This window comes from Sus scrofa, chromosome 9 (genome assembly GCF_054392235.1).
Source record: "Sus scrofa isolate SSC_HxYL_T2T_F1_AM1 chromosome 9, Sscrofa_HxYL_maternal_Yorkshire_Landrace_v2.0, whole genome shotgun sequence".
Taxonomy (NCBI): domain Eukaryota; kingdom Metazoa; phylum Chordata; class Mammalia; order Artiodactyla; family Suidae; genus Sus; species Sus scrofa.
In genome coordinates this window covers 55,857,501-55,877,340 of record NC_139391.1, presented here as the reverse complement: position 1 = coordinate 55,877,340, position 19,840 = coordinate 55,857,501, and the positions used below count along the sequence as shown (strand labels likewise).

At 44.0% G+C, this 19,840-nt stretch overlaps 1 protein-coding gene across 1 annotated transcript in view; it reads left to right on the top strand.

Moving 5' to 3' along the window:
- LOC100516820 (uncharacterized) overlaps positions 1–16,439 on the top strand; it is a 36,446-nt gene extending 20,007 nt beyond the window's left edge. The window contains 2 exon segments of the mRNA XM_084976639.1: positions 12,884–15,423; positions 15,680–16,439. The gene's annotated coding sequence lies outside the window, so the exon portion shown is untranslated.
- The last annotated feature ends 3,401 nt before the right edge of the window (positions 16,440–19,840 follow it).

The following is a 19,840-nucleotide window of genomic DNA, read 5'->3' as shown; positions in this document are numbered from 1 at the left end:
CAATGCTGTACATCCATGAAGACTTATTTGCGCTTATATTTTGATTACATTTGCAATGAAAATGACTTTTCTTTTTCTACTGGAAAAATTGAAAAAGAAAGATATGTTGCTCAGCGGAAACTAATCTGAATCTGACTAGCATCCATGAGGACTGGCCTTGCTCAGTGGGTTAAGGATCTGGCGTTGCCCTGAGCTGTGGTGTACGTTGTAGACGAGGCTTAGATCCCGAGTTGCTGTGGCTGTGGCATAAGCCAGCAGCTATAGCTCTGATTCAACCCCTAGCCTGGGAACAACAACAACAAAAAATCACCCCTGGAGTTCCCATCGTGGTGCAGTGGAAACGAATCCGACTAGGAACCATGAGATTGCAGGTTCAATCCCTGGCCTTGTTCAGTGAGTTAAGGATCTGGCATTGCCATGAGCTATGCTGTAGGTTGCAGACACAGCTTGGATCCTGCATTGCTGTGGCTCTGGCATAGGCCGGCAGCTATAGCTCCAATTTGACATCTAGCCTGGGAACCTCCATATGCTGAAGGTACAGCCCTAAAAAGCAAAAAAAAAAGAAAAGAAAAGAAAAAAGAAAGAAAAGAAAAAGAAAAGAAAGGAAAAGAAAAGCAAAAGGTATGTTAAATTTTGAGCATATATTATGGGCTCAAACATTTAATTGACAAATAGTGCTGTCAAGAAGGACCTAGTAATTACAATTACCAACAATATAGTGAGACCACATAGAGTAGGATTAAGATTCTAGCTTCTGGTAAAACGCGCCAAGGTCTGGGTAACAGCTCTGACTGTACAACCTTGAAAGCTATTTAACTTTCCTAAGGCTCAGTTATTCCATCACTGAAGTAAGGATAATAGGAGTGAATATCTCAAAAGACTCTAATAAAGATTAAATTATATCATGTATTAAAGTACTTAGCATACTCCTGGGACTTAATTCTCAATAACCATTAGCTATATGAATAAGTAGCTATTTATCTCCAAGAATATAATATTTTTATTATAGTCAATGAAGTTTAGTTATATTGAACTCTAAAGAATTCAACAGCGGAGTTCCCGTCGTGGCGCAGTGGTTAACGAATCCGACTAGGAACCATGAGGTTGCAGGTTCGGTCCCTGCCCTTGCTCAGTGGGTTAACCATCCGGCGTTGCTGTGAGCTGTGGTGTAGGTTGCAGACGCGGCTCGGATCCCGCGTTGCTGTGGCTCTGGCGTAGGCCAGTGGCTACAGCTCTGACTGGACCCCTAGCCTGGGAACCTCCATATACTGCGGGAGCGGCCCAAGAAATAGAAAAATGACCAAAAAAAAAAAAAAAAAAAAAGGATTCAACAGCTACCATTTTCCAAATATACCTATTCTGAAATGTAGTAACAGCCTTGGGAAAAAACTTCAAATGAAAAATTCGCTAAATTATTTCCATTAAAATCAGTCTACATGCAAGGGATGTATTATTCATAAATTGTCATTTATCAGAAAAACTTAAGTTAGAAGTGACAGAATGCTGACTGATTTTTATTTTATTATTTCTTTGTATTTTTTCTTTTTTTTTTTTTAGGGCTGCACCAGCAGCCTATGGAGGTTCCAAGGCTGTCAGAGCTGTAGCTACACCACAGCCACAGCAACACCAGATCCGAGCCGCATCTGTGACCTACACTGCAGCTCAGGGCAATGCCAGATCCTTAACCCATTGAGTGGAGCCAGGGATCGAACCCATGTCCTCACGGATACTAGTTGGGTTCATTTCCACTGAGCCACAACAAGAACTCCTGATTTTTAAATAGAGATAGACAGCAAGATAATCTAATAGCATTCTTGAACTAATTACTAATGTAAGCAATCCCTCTCCTGTTTTCAAGGGCACGTGCGTACACACCGACACACACAGGCACACCCCCCCCCCGCCCCCCGCTGTGGATTGAAAAGTGAGCAAGTTTGGCTTTGGAAATTCATCTAGTTTAATTTATAAACAATCCTGTTTGGTTATACTAAAAAAAAAAAAAAAGTCCCTTACTCTCTCACTACTCTTGCACGATTGCAGGAAGAGTTGCCTTTATGAAGCCCCAAATCTCCATCATTCAGGTGGATGAGTGTCATCCTACAGATTCTGCACATGTGTGATATTTGATCAAAGGCAGCAGTAGCCACAGAAAAGAACCCTTGAATGAACGGTGTTGGTAAATGTTTCCAGCACTGCCTCCATGGGGCTCTGTCCTTCTACCTACAAATCCAGGCTACGTCAGAGCTGATTAACACGGAGGACAGAAGCAAGCAATTTGCTCTCAGACTTTTTCACTTGGCTAGAAGCAAAGCAGGGACCATAGCACCTGATTCTCAGCTCCAAGTCTGGCGCATTCTTTGACCCCATGGAGTCAGTTTTTCAGGAAGCTGAGGACCATCATTTAGTTGGGATCCAGACATAGGAGTCCAGGAAATGCAGAGGGCCCCCAGAGCCCTGGAGGTTTGTTCAGGTGCAAACCCACTGGCGCTTTGGGACCTGGAAGAGCTTGACGCACCCCGGGCTCTCCATGGTGGGTAAGTCTAGTCTCTCTTCTCCGATTCCATTTCCTGCCTCTAACGGCCACAGCTTGATCGTTGAGACTTAGCCACCCGTGACCGTTGAGGGAAATAGAGGGAAAATTGAGCTGCTGCATTCATCTCCTTTCCTGGCACAAGGGGGCAGGGCCCAGCCAGAGCCCGTCACTCACTGTCACCCTGGGTTTTAACACCCTTCTGTTAGAATCCAGGAGAGAGATTTTGAGAACCTGGCAGGAGAGATCTTTCTGAATTTTTTTTCTTTTTCTTTTTTGAGCTTAAGGATGAGGAAGTCAGCCCATGATGGAGAAAAGCAAAAGTAATGCACAATGAAGGGGCAGTATGGAACTCTAGGGAAGGAGCCAGAGAGCAAATATTGAGAAATGGAGGTCAGGGGTGATGGAAGCTGGAGCTTCTGCCCTAAGCAGTATAGTTGTCAAGGAATTGTCTGGTCACCTCGGCTGTTCAATCCCTGGGAGATAATGCTGGTCCCTCTCTCTCCATCTGGGCCTCTGTTTTCTTTTCTTTTTCTTTCTTTATTTCTTTTTTTTTTTTTTTTTTGGTCTTTTTGCCATTTCTTGGGCTGCTCCTGCTGCATATGGAGGTTCCCAGGCTAGGGGTCCAATCGGAGCTGTAGCTGCCAGCCTACGCCAGAGCCACAGCAACACAGGATCCGAGCCGCGTCTGCAACCTATACCATGGCAACGCTGGATCCTTAACCCACTGAGCAAGGGCAGGGATCCAACCTGCAACCTCATGGTTTCTACTTAGATTCATTAACCACTGCGCCATGTCGGGAACTCCTGGGCCTCTGTTTTCTTTTCTTTTTAGTGGGGATATTATCCATGGTTGAAAATGAGGAGAGCCTAGCCGTGGGTAGCAGAGATCCTAAAAAATACACTCTGGGTCCATGTGCAGAGAACCATGCCTTACAACTTGATTCTAAAAATTCACTGATAGCTAAAAATACCCTGTTGACACAGGCCTGTCTGCACCCTCTGATTTTTTCTTTTACGTGCAGAAATTTATGTTTTTCCATTTTCGTTGGCCAGGGTTCCGTTCTTTGAAGGTAAGGTGTGGGAAGTCCTTCAGAGGTTCAATGGGAGACAGGGAATCGGATATAGTTTTTCTCTCTGGACGGAACTTTCATCGAGATTAAAAAAAAAATGTTTAGGCTCTGCTTGCTACTGTAACCTCTAGTCTTCTGCCAAATGGCAATACAACAAAGAAATCCTCCTTTTCAAGTTTCTGGTTAATAAAACAACACAACGCAAGACAAATAAACAGAAACAGAAGGCTTGAGCTCGCATCACTTAGCCAGTCCATGTGTAGAGGGAAGAGAAGCCACTGTGCCTGGACGGGCAGGTGACATCTCCAGGAGATCATTCATGGACCCTGGATCTGGGTCTAAGGTCCAAGACGCACCGAGCACACAGGTTCCTGAATCAACAAGAGGGTGGGCTAGAAAAATCTCACCAATCAGCAGCCCCCCCCCCCCACTGCCTTCGGCTTTGGTTCTTTTGCTCAAGGAGATCTGAGTTGGTGGTTGAGTTTCTGGAGGTTGTGGCTCCAGACATGCTGGTTGAGTGGTTAGTGCGGAAAGAGTGGATGTCATTGCAGGGGTGGTGGAGGCAAGTCATTTCGGGGACTTTGGGTAGAACTTCAGGGGCAGCTGAATGAATGAAACTCTAAGATCTGCCTTCTCAGGCTGCTGTTCTTTCCTCTTCGTGATATTATTTCTTAGGTTTCACCTGCGAGTGGGTGAGGGCTGGGGGCCCCGCGCTAGAATGGAGGGGGTGCCAGGGCAGGGGAGTTGGTGGCCTGCAGGGGCCTGGAGGGTTCCCTGCTCTGGCAGGGTGGGCTTGGGCAGGGAGGTGGGCAGCTCAGGAAGCAGTTTAGCAGCAAAACCCATCCATCAATTCCATGCTTCTTCCCTTCTCTTTTCTTCTTTGACCTGTAAAAATGTTCTCTCCCCTCTGCTCCCAGGTCTCCCTCTCTCTCCGCCTTCCACCCGCGGCTTTCAGCACAGGATTGAACTGTTAAGCCCCAAACCCCGGAGGGAAGCATTTCCTAGCAGCCGTCTTTCCTCGGCATGCAGGGAGGGTTTCTCAGCTCCTCATCCCTGTTCTCAGGGGACGTCTTCAGGCCATTAGAAGGCAGTGTCTATGGATCAGCTGTGGCTAAAACCTGGAAACACAGGGTAAACCCAAGGGTTGAAGAACTGCTAAGGATTTATGATGTTTCAAAAGAGAAACTGTTCAGAAAAAGCTGGCCAGCCAACCTCTCCGCAACATGTTAAATAACAAACAGAATGGAGAGCGGCTTTCTCTAACTTGGAGCAAATTAAATAACAGGAGAGACCATGAAGTAGTTTGGTGGGATGTCAGAGCCATTGGAATTCAAGGGCATGAAATTTTCATCTTGGGGGGATTTCATGCATTTAGCTGCTCTTCCTTTGGACTCTCGTAGTTGAGAAATGTCTCTAGAAGACTTTCTGGGGTACATGATTCCTGCAAATTTGCAGACATCTCCTCTCAGCTCACTTCCTTCTTGAGGGCATTATTTGATTCATCAAAAACTCTTTTGGGGGGGTGGGGGGCACAGGGGTGATCCCCACAAAGAAAGCAGAAGCTGGGTGATGCCCCCAGTAGGAACTTTAAGTCTTGAACACTGTGAAGGGCTTGCTGGCTGCCTCCTTGTCTCTCCATCCCTCCTCCTTCCTGAGTGAGTGAGTGGAGGGGTGGGATGCACTCTGGCCTGTGCTACTCGAGTTTTTCAGGGATTTTGCGCTACCATCGGCTCCAGGGATGGGCCAGATCTGACTCCAGAGCAATTCCATCCCCGAACTTGGTTGCCTCAGGAGTGGCCATGTGACCTTAATCTGTTTTAGGCAGATTGCAGAGTCCTGGGAACATACTTTCTCATTTTTTAAGAAGAGCAGTAAATAGCCATTTTCTCTCTTTTTGCCTCATTTTCTGCTGGTGGCCTTTTTAAGACCTTGAGGGGAAGTTCCCACTGTGGAACAGTGGGTTAATAGTCTGACTGTAGGAGTTCCCATCGTGGCTCAGTGGTTAACGAACCCGACTAGTATCCATGAAGATGTGGGTTCGATCCCTGGCCTTGCTCAGTGGGTTAAGGATTTGGCGTTGCCATGAGCTGTGGTGTAGGTTGCAGATGTGGCTCGGACCCCGCGTTGCTGTGGCTCTGGTGTAGGCTGGTGTCTACAGCTCCAATGAGACCCCTATCCTGGGAACCTCCATATGCCTCAGGTGCAGCCCTTAAAAAAAAGAATCTGACTGCAGTGGCTGAGGTCACTTCAGAGACACAGGTTCAATCCATGGCCCGGCACAGTGGGTTAAAGGATCTGGTGTTGCCACAGCTGTGGTGTGGGTCACAGCTGCGGCTCGGATTTGATACCTGGCTGGGGAACGTCCATAGGCCAAGGATGCCAACATTAAAAAAGAAAAAATTAAGAAAGACCCTGAGGGAAGCTGCTCTGAGAACAAGCCTGATGCCCAGAGGAAGGCAGCTGGAGAGAATCTCAGGGAAAGGGAGCCAGAGCCCTGGTGCCATGCGCAGCCTCTGGACATCCAGTTACAGGAACAAATAAAATTCCTTATTGTTTAAGCCCTTCAAGTCAGTTGAGGTCATCCTACCTGATCTAGGGGTGTAGACCCAGCCCTGAGTAGAGTGGGCCTGGTGAAAGACAGCTCAGGCAGAAATCCGAGGCTCTAGCCTGGGCTCTTGGGCTGCCGTGTACTAATCATGTGCCCATGAGCAAGACCCATCAACCTTCCAGCTTGATTCCTGGTTAAAGGATTTGTGACAATCTCTGCATCAAAGTCACTATTTGGCTGAGTGTGGATCAGATAAGTCAGAGCTTCAAAATATTGTATAAAATGTTATTACCCTTTGCTGGTTCAACTCTAGTATTCCATTAGAATGAAAATAATAGTGGCTAATTTTATTGAGAGATGATTATGTGTCAGGCCCTGTGCCAACTGCTTTAGTGATTTAGCTCACTCAGTCTGCATTGCAATCCTCTAAAGTATGTTCTTATGTCCTTATTTTACAGATGAAGAAAAAGCCTTAGAGGAATTAATATTTTCTCATTATTATTATTATTTGCTTTTTAGGGCCACACCCTCAGCATATGGAAGTTCTCAGGTTAGGAGTCTAATCAGAGCTGCCGCTGCTGGCTACACCATAGCCATAGCAACTCGGAATCCAAGCCGAGTCTTGCAACCTACACCACAGCTCACGGCAACACCAGATCCTTAACCCACTGAGCAAGGCCAGGGATCGAACCCACATCCTCATGGATCCTAGTCGGGTTCGTTAACTGCTGAGCCATGAAGGGTACTCCTATATTTTTTAATATTATATGTTTTTCCATATTTCAATATTATATATCTGGTATGTAAGGGAGCTTCCTAGCGAGCATTCGCGGAGAATGATGATGGCCCAAGCATGTGTTCAAGAAATTGTCAGTTCCACAAAAATTGCCAGCAGTCCCTGATTCTGTATTAGACTTGCTCCTGTTTTCAGTGTTTTACCATTAATGCTGTCATTATCTAGCTTCTTGTATCACTCCCTAAGTCCTTAAGTTAATGCAAATTTCCCTTTCACCATAAAAACTGTGCTTATTTACTGCACTTGGAAAATAGTTTGTACTGAAGTTGTTTTCACCACCCTTCTATAAGTCTGTGTGTGTGTGTGTTGGAGTATTCATGGAAAAAGAGTGCTTCAGCTACTTTGAGACTGTTAAACTAAATGAACATATTGAGATGTCTGCGATAGTGGGTTGCTGGTCACAAACCATAGCTCTAAGTGATCGAATATCTTGCCCTGAATGCTGGAGGTAGGTATAGATTCAGTGTAGTAACGGAGGGCCCCCTTACTGTCAAAACCAGTAGTTTGACAATGGGGACAGCTTTGTATCCTTCATTCCCACTGGGGACTGTTAGCAATGTGTGGAAACATTTTTTTTTTTTGTCTTTTCTAGGGCTGCACCAACGGCATATGGGGGTTCCCAGGCTAGGGGTCGAATCAGAGCTGAAGCCGCTGGCCTACGCCACAGCCACAGCAACACGGGATCCAAGCCACATCTGCAGCCTACACCACAGCTCATGGCAACGCCGGATCCTTAACCCACTGAGCAAGGGCAGGGATCGAAACTGCAACCTCATGGTTCCTAGTCAGATTCATTAGCCACTGAGCCATGATGGGAACTCCTGGAGACATTTTTTTTTTAATGGATGTACCCACAGCATATGGAAAGTCCTGGGTCAGGGATTGAATCCAAGTCATCCTTGCCACAAAACCACAGCCGTGGCAATCCTTTAACCCACTGTACCGGATTCCTTCAAGGGAATCAAACCCTTGCCTCGGCAGCAACCTGAGCTGTTGCAGGCAGATTCTTAACCCACTGCACCACAGCAAGAACTCCTGGACACATTTTGAATGTCACAACTAAGAGGGGATCATGTGCTATTGGCGTTTAGTGCGTGGAGTCCTGGGATGCTGCTAATCATCCTTCAAAGCACAGGACAGCCCCTCCCCCAAAGAATCCTTCAGCTCCACGTGGCGAGCGTGCTGAGATTGAGAGACCCTGGTCTAGATATTCACATCATTCCTGCTTCATTAGGAGTCAGGCAACCCATGCTGTTAGGATCAGTACGCGTGTCCTAGAAAGCTCACAAATGGGTGCCCAGCCCCCGGCTCAGTAACATCCTGGAGCCTAGTCAAGTGTCCTTCTACTGGAGGAGACACAGGCCTTTTGCAAAAAATTAATGATGGGAAGGCTCTTGCTCCAAAGAGTTGAGGTCAGCTGAAATACAACTTTGAACAGAGTGATGATCTTTGGGCGTTCAGTTTCTCCTGGGCAGTCAGCCTCTGATGATGCTTCACTGTCTCTCCGGAGACTCCTCCCCTTCTCCTTCAGGCACTCTCTGGTTTACTTCTATTGCTTGGACGCCTGACAAGGTCCAAGGTCATGACCTCAGCACCTTTGCTTCTCTACTGCCAGCCCGAGTTACCACCCTCAAGTCTCTTTATGGTTCTTAAGGGGATAACCCCTTTCTTTTCCTTCTAATTTATACACACCGTGAAAATACACATTATTTCCCATTAAGCATAGGACCTTCCTGTGTGTGTGTGTGTGTGTGTGTCTGCATCCTTGTCATGCAGAAGCTCCCTGGCAAGGGATCAAACCCATACCACAGCAGCGACCCAAACCACACTAGTGCCAACACTGGATCCTTAAGCCACTGAGCCACCATAGAACTCCAGGATCTTCCCTTTAGATTCATAAGAGCACAAGTTAGAACTTTAAACAGTACAGAATATTAGAATCTCTTTTCTTATAATTTTCTTGCTATAGAAGTTGCAATTTTTCTTACCAGCCATGTGGATTCCTCTGAATAATGAGGATACAATCAGGACACACAATAGAGAAGGGAAAAAAATTACAAAGACGAATATGTCAATTTTTACTGCATTCGAGATTTCCTAAGTTTTTCTGCTCCCCCTACACTTTGGAGTTAAGAAGGAGGTCGTGGAGGTAGAGGAGAGTTTCATGGGTTTAACCAGATGTTAAGGACATCTGGTGACTGCATGTTTGTTTTTTAAGCATTTCTGAACATTATGCTCAGAGGATGGGCACTGAGGGTTGAACAGTGGCTTCTCTGACCAGTTTTACAAACAGCATTTGCTTTGAGAGTGGAGATTAGAGGCAGAGAAAGGAGAGAAGGTTTTGGCTTGGCAGGAGGCAACTTTTCCCTCCCTGTGCCTCTGTTTCTTTGAAGATGAGACTCTACCTGATACAATAACCATAATGATTCTAGTTATAATTTACAGAGTGCTTATTGTAAGACAGGCATGATGCTTAAGTTTTCTTTCTTTCTTTTTTTTTTTTTTTTTTTTTGTCTTTTTAGCTATTTCTTGGGCCACTCCCGCGGCATATGGAGGTTCCCAGGCTAGGGGTCTAATCGGAGCTGTAGCCACCAGCCTACGCCAGAGCCACAGCAATGCGGGATCAGAGCCGTATCTGCAACCTACACCACAGCTCACGGCAACGCTGGATCGTTAACCCACTGAGCAAGGGCAGGGACCGAACCCACACCCTCATGGTTCCTAGTCGGATTCGTTAACCACTGCACCACGACGGGAACTCCAAGTTTTCTTATTTACATTTATTTTTAATATGCTAGAATCTGTGATGCTCCATGGAGATGTCTTCTAATGATTCTAGAATTTACGTCATTGGAGTTCCTGACATGGTGCAATGGGATTGGCAGCCTCGGAACACTGGGACGCAGGTTCGGTCCCCGGCCTGGCATAGTAGATTAAGGATCTGGCATTGCTGCAGCTTAGATCACAACTGCGGCTCAGTTCTGATCCCTGCCCAGGGAACCCCATGTGTCTCAGAGCAGCCAAGAAAGAAAAAAAGGAGAAAGAAAGAAACAATTTTAGCATTTACATCATTCATGTTCTCCATTATCTGGATAAATGCCATTCTTTAAACACATAGTTTTCACAGAGAGATTTGATTACTACCAACCCTAGTAGGATATTTTTTGTTTGTTTTCCATTTGGTGCTGATGAATTGTCTTAAATTATCTATGTCCGTCAGTCTAGTTTTCTTGGAGTAGGTGCCAGGTTATGGTACGACTTGCGACTGTGAATGTCTTCATGTGAAATGAACCCTCGCCCCCACCCCAAAGTCAAGCCTTGGGACCTTTGCTTCATAAACTCAAGGCTGCAACCAGGTGAATCCATTGATATCTTTGAAGAAAGGGCTAGATTTTCCGGAGGAGCAGCTCTTGGACTTGAGCCTTTGTTCCATCCAAGGAAATAGAAGATTGCATTTGTGTCTCAAATTCATACTTCAGGAGTTCCCGTTGTGGCTCAGTGGTAACAAACCCGACTAGTATCCATGAGGATGTGGGTTTGGTCCCTGGCCTCGCTTACTGGGTTAAGGATCCAGCGTTGCTGTGGCTGCGGTGTAGGCTGGCAGCTGCAGCTCCGATTTGACCCCTAGCCTGGGAACCTCCATACTCTGCAGATGAGACCCTAAAAAGAAAAAAAAAATCATACTTTGGAGAAGGAAACCCTGACGTGGGAAGATATTAGGTGAGTGGATGTGAAGGATGATATAAGAAGATTGTGAGCAGAATTCTCCCTCTTCCCAAACACTGTGGCAACATCTTGTGACTATTGTCACAGTGAATATCAGGTTATCTCCTGATGGAAGATTTTCTAGAGTTGGACAGAATTTGTCAGTGGCCGTAGGGAGAAGGTTCTGAGGTATACAGTAAAAAAGCAAAAACAGACAACATATACTGCATGAAACAACAAATTCAGAGTCTTTCAGGGGGAAAAGTGAGGTGTTGACTGTGAGTAGAAGGGAAAAGATCAAGAAATCAGGAAGTGGGACGAGAAAGATCTCGAGGAGGGAACCCAAGACTGATGGCCCAGGTAGGGCCTAGAAGAATGTGGGAAATGCAGATCCAGGTAGAAACGTGGATCCAGGTAGAACCAGGTAGATCCACACATGGAACCCAATCCCTGTTGTAGCAATGGAGAGACCCTGGCAGGACTCTGAGCAGAGTCTGCCTCCAGGGTGGGGAACGGGTCATGCAAATGAGCAAGCCTGCACCCCGAGGGCCACCCTGACCACTTTGCTCCAAGAGCATCTGTCCGTTATTTGAAGACTAGACACTTATCACAGCTTAGAGGATTTGCAAGGGATTTCACAACTTCATTGGAGCAGGCAGGCTTGGTGAGCTCCGACAGACACCAGCAGGCCACGGGGTCTCCTTTTCGTAACTTGGTGGGAGGGATTGGATTTGTCAGGAAGGCCCTCAGCTTCAGAGTGAGGGAGGACCCTGAGTAGGATGAGTAGGAATAAGCTATCCAGTGGAAGGCAGGGTGTATTCTGGAAGTTTCTCTGCTCAATGATATATGCATACCACCTCTGCTTTCAGGAATGGAAGCTGATCTTAAACAAACAAACAAATATACAAAAATGAGTATAGGGAGTTTTTTAAAAGTTTATAAAGCAACTCTGAAGACCAAAAAGACCCCAAATAATTCACATCTTATTTCTCCACTTTTTCTATGACTTTTGTTTTCAGGGCGGAGCAAAGATATCAAGAAGGGACCCCTCCCTGTGACATCCTATAAAGGAGAAAGCTTTTTTAAAATTTGGAAATCTTAAAGATTAAAAAAAAAGAGCTTGTGAGTGGATCCTTACAATAAGCAAAAAAGAATGATTATCTTCTGTGATATCAAATTTCATGTACAGTTTAAGCATCCTCACCACTTAGGATCAGCCAAATACTTTTAACTCTGTAAAGTTTCCATTATTTCATTTAGCTGGAGAAATCTGCCTGCTAATACTTTGCTAAGCTTGGAGAAATTTTAAGTAGCCCTTTCCATATCTATCAGCTTCAGAGACGATACATTTCATGTAGCAAGACTCCATCAAGTTTAGTCCTAGAAACATGAATGATATTTTTAATTCTTGTTACATTTTTTTCTTTGTCTCTTGGCTCACGGATTTGAGGCCCCTGGGCATGTGCTTTCATGGCATTTATTGCAGGCTTAATTCATATGTTCAAATGACTCGAGCATCTTTCTGTTCATGAAGAGCATTTAAGATGAAAGGCACTAAAATAAGGTGGACTTTGGATCTCTAAGCATCTGTTTAATACAGCCCACTCTTTATATTACTTATTTCTGGTGCTGGGCATCAAAGAAAAAAAATGAAAAGTCGGCAATGTTCTCTTAAAAATACGTCAAGGGCCCCCAACTCTTTAACAACACAGGAAATGTCAAATATTATATGGATATAAATAACTCAGTAAAACAGGGTTACAAGAACATCTGGCTTTGCACAGTTCCACGCACTCGGCTGGCGCAAAGATATTTCAGTAATACTATCCAGTCGCTGGGTTGTGTGAGCCGGTGGGGCACAGAAGGGAATTTGAGTGTCGAGTGAAAAATGTGCTCGTAAAAGGATCTGAATTGTTATCTGTCTAATCCGTCCTAATCTGTTCAGTCATTTGCTCTGGGGGCTCCTCAGAGGGAACACGGACCCCCTCTAGAAGCTACCCTAGCGTAGACAGACACCCCCCCCCACTCCCCTACCCCAGAGCCCAGGGTGAGGGGTGGAGGGCGGCAGGTTAAGAGCCCTGGAGGCTAAGCTGCCCGGTGATAACTGGAGAGATCATTTAAAAAGGGACATTTCAATTGGAGGGGTGAGGAGAGGCTTTGTTTCAGTTTTAACATTGTGGAAAGGGTCGGGAGGGGACGATGGTGACGCACCATCTCTTTGTCTTGGCCAGGTTTGCCTCTCGCCCCCTTGGGCTCAGCTGTGCGGTTTCCTCTCGGCTGCTTCGTGGTCTCCGTGGAAGGCCTCCCTGGGAGCCGCCGTGTACCACTTGGGGAAGGCAGTCTGTACAAACTAAACCATTCGGGGTTCACGATGCACACTTAAAAAGGAAAGTAAAACCCTCAAAACAAATATCCACAAAACCTTCACACACAAGGCACTTACGGTTTCTGGGTTTCCTCTCAATTACAGTGTGTGGCATTATTACAAATAATAAAGGGCAACACCGTCCACTTCATGGGACGGAGAGGCGGAGGGCGAAGCCAGATATAAATGACAGGTATTATCTTGCATCCTCTTGGGCTCATTCCCAAATAACTCTTTTAACTTATTTGTTCTGCAAATATTGAGGAACAACCATGTGCCAAGCCCTGTGGCAGGTAAAAACTGGAGACAACACTTGGAAACAAACCCTTTCCAATCCAATCCAATCCAATCCAATCCAATCCAATCCAATCCAATTGATTCAATACAATCCAGTCCAATCCAGTCCAGAAAACATATTCTAAAATAGGGTAGACCTTTGAAAGAAAATAGAGTTCCCATTATGGCTCAGTGGTAATGAACTCGACTAGTATCCATGAGGACGCAGGTTAGATCCCCAGCCTGGGCATTTCCATATGCCACGAGTCCTACAAAGCAAAAAAAATGCAGCAACAACAACAACAACAACAAACACCAGAAATAAATACCAGGTAAAGATATTTGCTTAAATATCTCCTACCGAACTTTCGAAAATCTAGTTATACTGCTATCTTTCTACTCCTCCAAAAGTCTTTTTGGACATCTCTGGATCCTTTGTTAAAATCAAGTCTAGGTGGGGAAAGCACTAGGTAATTTAACTGAGTGGCAATGCTGCCCAGCGCTGGGACAGGAAGGGGAGAAGAGGCTGATTTCTCTCTAAAGCAGTGGGAGAAATTGCATTGAGGTGAAAGAAATCCCTTTATTGGAAGCATGATTGGTAAGTGTGCATGACAGTCTGATTCTTGAGGGGTCCCTGGGGGAGACCCCAAAGTGCTAGCCTTATGGCATATTTTTTGCTGTTGTTCTTTTTTGAATGATCTTATTCTATTCATTCTTTCATTGGGCAATTCAACTAATGTGTTTCTATGGAGCATCTTCTAGGAGTGAAGGTCTGTGGGTGATGATAACTCCTTGCTCTCAAAGAGCTCATTGGGGCAGGGGAAAGCCATGTCAGTGGGTAAGTCCACCACCATGAGATGAGTGTTAAGATCTGTGCTAGAGAGAGAGAAAGAAACATCTGGTTAGAAGCAAAACTCCAAGGTGGATGGGTTGGAAATCATCAGATGGGTCAGAACGATTCTCGCACTACATGTTCGTATGTTAAATGACATTTTACATTTAAAATGATCTGATTGACTACACACCTTGTTTGCATTAATTGGATAGTTTCCCAAATCTCTTTCACTGTGTCCTCTGAAGACTCGCCTCGAAAGGAATGGCCAGTGAATCACTTGAATCACTGACTTTGCCTCCACTGTGAGTTTGGTTCTCTAGAACCTGGAAAGGGCGCCTCTGTAGATTTGTTTGCTGGCGGGGTCCCAGCCCCACACACCCCGTGATGCCCAGCCCTAGATGAACACAGCCAACGTACCCTTCTGCTGGTTTCTTGCACTCACTCTCCCCTTTCTCTTTCCATTCTGTTCCAAACACTTGACAGAAGAAACTGCCCCCAGACACCACTGAGATCATGACACAGGCCCGTACATTTCAGGAAATTCAAAATGACAGAGACTCCTGCCTTCTGCTATTGCAAAAGTGGCTTGGTGTAGCAAGACGCCAGCTCAGGGCCATGGGCTGCAGCTAAAGGTTCTTGACCCTCTCTTCAGAGATGGGAATGCCTGGGGGCTGAAAGCTTTGGCAGGGTTGAGATAAACACTCAGGTTAAGGCATTTTTCATCTGTTTAACCAGATCTCATTATGTTGTCAAACAAGACTTCAGTGTTCACAAGAAACAGCTATGGTATTCTTGTTGAGAGTTGGGACGAGACATAAGAATTTCTTTTTTTCCTCTGAGGTGAATTTCTCTGATGCTGGGATGCCAGGCAATAGAAGTAGGGGGGTGGAGAGGGGAAGCTCTTGGAGCCTTTGAAGAAAAGCTTAATGGCACTTCGCTGCCTGGTGTTGGGGAGAAATTCATTTGCCGGCATCCTCTGCAGAGGGCTCCCTTGTCCAGGTCACCTGCAGAACCTGTCCCTGCTCCTAGATTCCCTTGCTATGTCATTCTCTCACACACCCCTTCTGTTGATTCTAGGAAAATGCCACTTTTATTCATTTAGTTTTTTAGTAACTTTGCATATCTTTTTCAGGTTAACTGTAATAACAATTACTTAGTTCTGAGGATGCCCAGAAGTTAGCCATTTGTCCGAATTGTTTAGGAATCGTGGGAGCTGCACAAAAATACTCACCATCCCTCTATAAAGTAGACCTATTAGAACATCTGCATTTTAGAAAATCCAAAGCAAATGTCTGGTAAGTGAATCCTTTTCTTAACCACTGACTGCCAGCATGATCCTATTTTATATTTCTTTTGTGCATTGCTCACATTTAGCTCATTTTGTTTTCACCATAAAACTCTATGATATAGCTTAACATGTTTAAGCTAATTCTGTATTTATTTCAAAAATATTTGAATTGCTAGTTTGTGAAGGTGATCTTACAGTGTTCCTCAGTGTTCTTCTCTTACTTTTGCTTACACTTTTTTTTTTTTTTTTTTTTGTCTTTTTAGAGCCTCACCCTCATCATACGGAAGTTCCCAAGCTAGAGGTATTGGAGCGGTAGCCACTGGCCTAAGGCACAGCCACAGCAACTCAGGATCCGAGCCAAGTCTGTGACCTATACCACAACTCACAGCACCCTTAACCCATTGAGCGAGGCCAGGGATCAAGCCTGCATCCTCATGGATAATAAGTCTGATTTGTTTCTGCTGCACCACAATGGGAACTCCTGCAATGACTCTTTTAAAGCTTCTCGGCTGTCTTGGAACCTCTAGGACTCAGCTTCACCACCTGCCCGAAGGAGATGGTCCTGCCTCACTGGGAAAACAGAAACCATCAAATGGAAATCCCTCTAACTTCCTGCTGCCCGATCTGCATCTTACATCTACCTCCCTATTTCTTTCCTTCCTTCCTATGACAGAGGAGAAAGGTCTCTTAGGTGGCTACTTTATACAGAGCAGGGAACATACAGAATGACCTAAAACAGGAGTTCCCGTCGTGGCGCAGTGGTTAACGAATCCAACTAGGAACCATGAGGTTGCGGGTTCGGTCCCTGCCCTTGCTCAGTGGGTTAACGATCCGGCGTTGCCGTGAGCTGTGGTGTAGGTTGCAGACGCGGCTCGGATCCTGCGTTGCTGTGGCTCTGGTGTAGGCCGGTGGCCACGGCTCTGATTCAACCCCTAGCCTGGGAACCTCCATATGCCGTGGGAGCGGCCCAAGAAATAGCAAAAAGACAAAAAAACAAAAAACAAACAAACAAACAAAAAAAAACAGAATGACCTAAAACAACTGCCCAATATCTGATACCTAGTAAAAGGCAGCAATAGAATTCGAATTCCCCACTTTTTGGCCCCAATGCCCTTTGGCTTTTTTTTTTTTTTCTTTTCTCATTTTTAATGGATTTAATTCTTTTAGAATTGAATCTAATTTAATTTCATAATTTAATTTAATTTTATAAATTTAATTTATAAATTTATATATATTATATATATTTCTAAATTTATAAATACATAGTTTATAAATTTAATTTAATTTTTTAAAGAATTAAATTTAATTCTTTTAGAGCAGTTTCAGGTTTACAATAAAACTGAGGAGGTAGCTGTAGAGATTTCCCATCCAACACACCCTTGCTCCTGCAAATGGATAGTTTCTCCTATTTTCAACATCACTCACCGAAATGGTACCTTTTTTTTTTAACCAATGAGAATCTACACTGACACATCATAATCACTCAAAGTCTATATTTTACCTAAGGGTCCATTTTTGGTGTTGTATATTCAATGGGTTTAGACAAAGGTATAATGGCATATAACTCATTACAGCATCATACCAAGTCTTTTCTCCACCCTGAAACTCATCTGTGCTCTGTCTAGTGACATCACTCCCATCCTCCCCTGCTGCCTGGCAACTGCTGATCTGCACAGTTTCACCTTTTCCAGATGTCACATTGTTGGAGTCTTGTTTGAGGAGGTACGGAGCCTCCTCAAATTGGCTTCTTTCACTTAGAAAATGCATTTAAAATTCTTTCATGTCTTTTCATAGCTTGATAGCCCATTTCTTGTCCTCATTGAATAGTATTCCATTGACTGGATGAACCAACCATCCATAAGTTGATTAGACTTATGTGGGTCTATACCTGAGCTCTCTATTCTGTTCTGTTGATGTATTTGTTTAGTCTTTGGTTGGTTTATCTATTCATTCATCTACTGAAGGACATCTTGGTTGCTTCCAAGTTTTAGCAACTATGAGTAAGGTGTTAAAAACATCTGCATGCAGGGTTGTTTTTTTGGTGGACATTCTTTTTCAACTCCTTTTGGTACCAAGGAGTATGATGGCTTGATCATATGGTCGTAAGAATATGTTTAGTTTTGTAAGAAACTGCAAACTGTTTTCCAGAGCGGCTGTACCATTTTACGTGTCTACCAGCGGTTAATGAGAGTTTCTACTGCTCCACATCCTCAGGTCATTTGGTGTGTTCAATGCTCTGGATTCAGGCCAACCCGACAGATATGTAGCGGTATCTCGTTGTTTAAATTTGCATTTCCCTGATGATATATGATGTGGAGCATCTTTTTATATGCTTATTTGCCATCTGTATGTTTTCTTCAGTGAGTTGTCCATTAAAGTTTTGGCCTGTTCTAAAATCAGGTTGTTTTCTTATTGTTGAATTTTAAGCGTTCTTTGTATGTTTTGGATAATAGTCCTTTAACAGATGTGACTTCTGTAAATATTTTTGCTCAATCTGTGGTTTGTCTTCTAATTATCTTGATGTGTCTTTTGCATAGGTGTTTCCCTATCTTGTCTTCTAGGATCTTATAGTGTTGCATTTTACATGTAGGTCTACAATGCATTTAAGTTAGTTTTGTGAAGGGTGTAAGTTCTGTGTCTAGATTTTTTTTTTTTTTTTTTTTTTTTTTTTTGGCCGCACCTGCAGCATATGGAGGTTCCTAGGCTAGGGGTCGAATTGGAGCTACAGCTGCTGGCCTATGCCAGGGCCACAGCAACGCCAGATCCGAGCCGTATCTGTGACCTACACCACAGCTTACAGCAATGCTGGATCCTTAACCCACTGAGAGAGGCCAGGGATTGAACCCGCAACCTCATGATTCCTAATGGGATTCGTTTCCGCTGTGCCATGATGGGAACTCCTTTTTTTTTTTTTTTTTTCATGGGGAAGTCCAATTGTTCCAGCACCATTTGTGGAAAGGCAATCTTTTCTCCATTGTATTGTCTTTGCTTCTTTGTCAAAGGTCAGTTGACTAAACTTATGTGGGTCTATTTCTGTGCTATTCTGTTCTATTGAGGTATTTGTCTAGTCTTTTGTTGGTATCACACTGTGTTGATTACTATAGCTTTATAGTTATATAAAGTCTTGAAGTCAGGTAGTGCCAGTCTTCCAACTTTGTTCTTCTCCTTCAATATTAGGTTGGTGATTCTGAGTCTTTGGCCTTTCCATAAAAACCTTAAAATCAGTTTGTCCGCATACATAAAATACCTTGCTGAGATTTTTGATTGGGCATTGCATTGAATCTATAAGTCCAGTTGGGAAGAACTGACATCTTGACAATATTGAGTCTTCTTATCCATGAATATCTCACTATTTTCATAGATCTTCTTTGAGTTTGTTCATTAGTGTTTAATAAATATTCCTGACTCAGATCTTTATGTAACTATTTCAGGTTTTGGTGTGCTAATATAATTTATAGATCGTACTGTGTTTTTACTTTCAAATTCTGCTAGTTTCTTATTGCATATAGGAAAGCAATTGACTTTTGCTTATTAACCACAATCTTGCTATAACCTCTTATTTATTCCAGGAGTCATTTTTTAAATTCTTTTGGATTTTCTTCATAGACTATCATGTCACCTGTGAAGACAGTTTTATGTTTTATGTCTTCTTTCTCAATGTCTATGCCTTTTCTTTCTTTATTGCATTAGCAAGGACTTCCAGTATGATGTTGAAAAGAGTGGTGAGAGGGAACTTCCTTGTTTTTTACTGATGCCTTTTCATTGCATTATCATGCTTTTACTCTTTTAAATTGGGTAAGCAAATTTTTTTGTTTGTCTTTTTTGTCCTTTGGGGGCTGAACCCATGGCATGTGGAGGTTTCCAGGCTAGGGGTCAAATCAGAGCTGTAGCCACCGGCCTACACCACAGCTCACAGCAATCCCAGATCCTTAACCCACTGAGCGAGGCCAGGGATCAAACCCACAACCTCATGGTTCCTAGTCAGATTTGTTTCCTCTATGCCACAATGGGAACTCCAGTAAGCAAGAATTTTATTTTAAAATGTTTATAGCGGACATGTCTGTCAAGCCTGCATTCCCTCCTTACCTATGTCCAATAGCCCTGCATTTCTGTTTGGTAATCTACGTAGCTCTAGGAAATCTGATTTCCCTTTAGTTCTACCTATGGAAAAATGACCTGGCAGCATCCTTTAGCCACAGTGGTTGGTTTAGAAGTAGGCTTGTGTCATAAGCTGGCCCAGAGTGGTACAGATGCCTCCTCTCCTTCAGTCCAGTATAATATAAAGATGGAAAGCCTGGCGCCACTGCAGCCATTTTATCATTATGAGGGAAGTCAATCTGGGGATGAAGTTAAACGCAGAAATAGACCCCTGCCAAAAAAAAAAAAAAAAAAAAAAAAAAAAAAGACATTTGCAGGAAATGAAG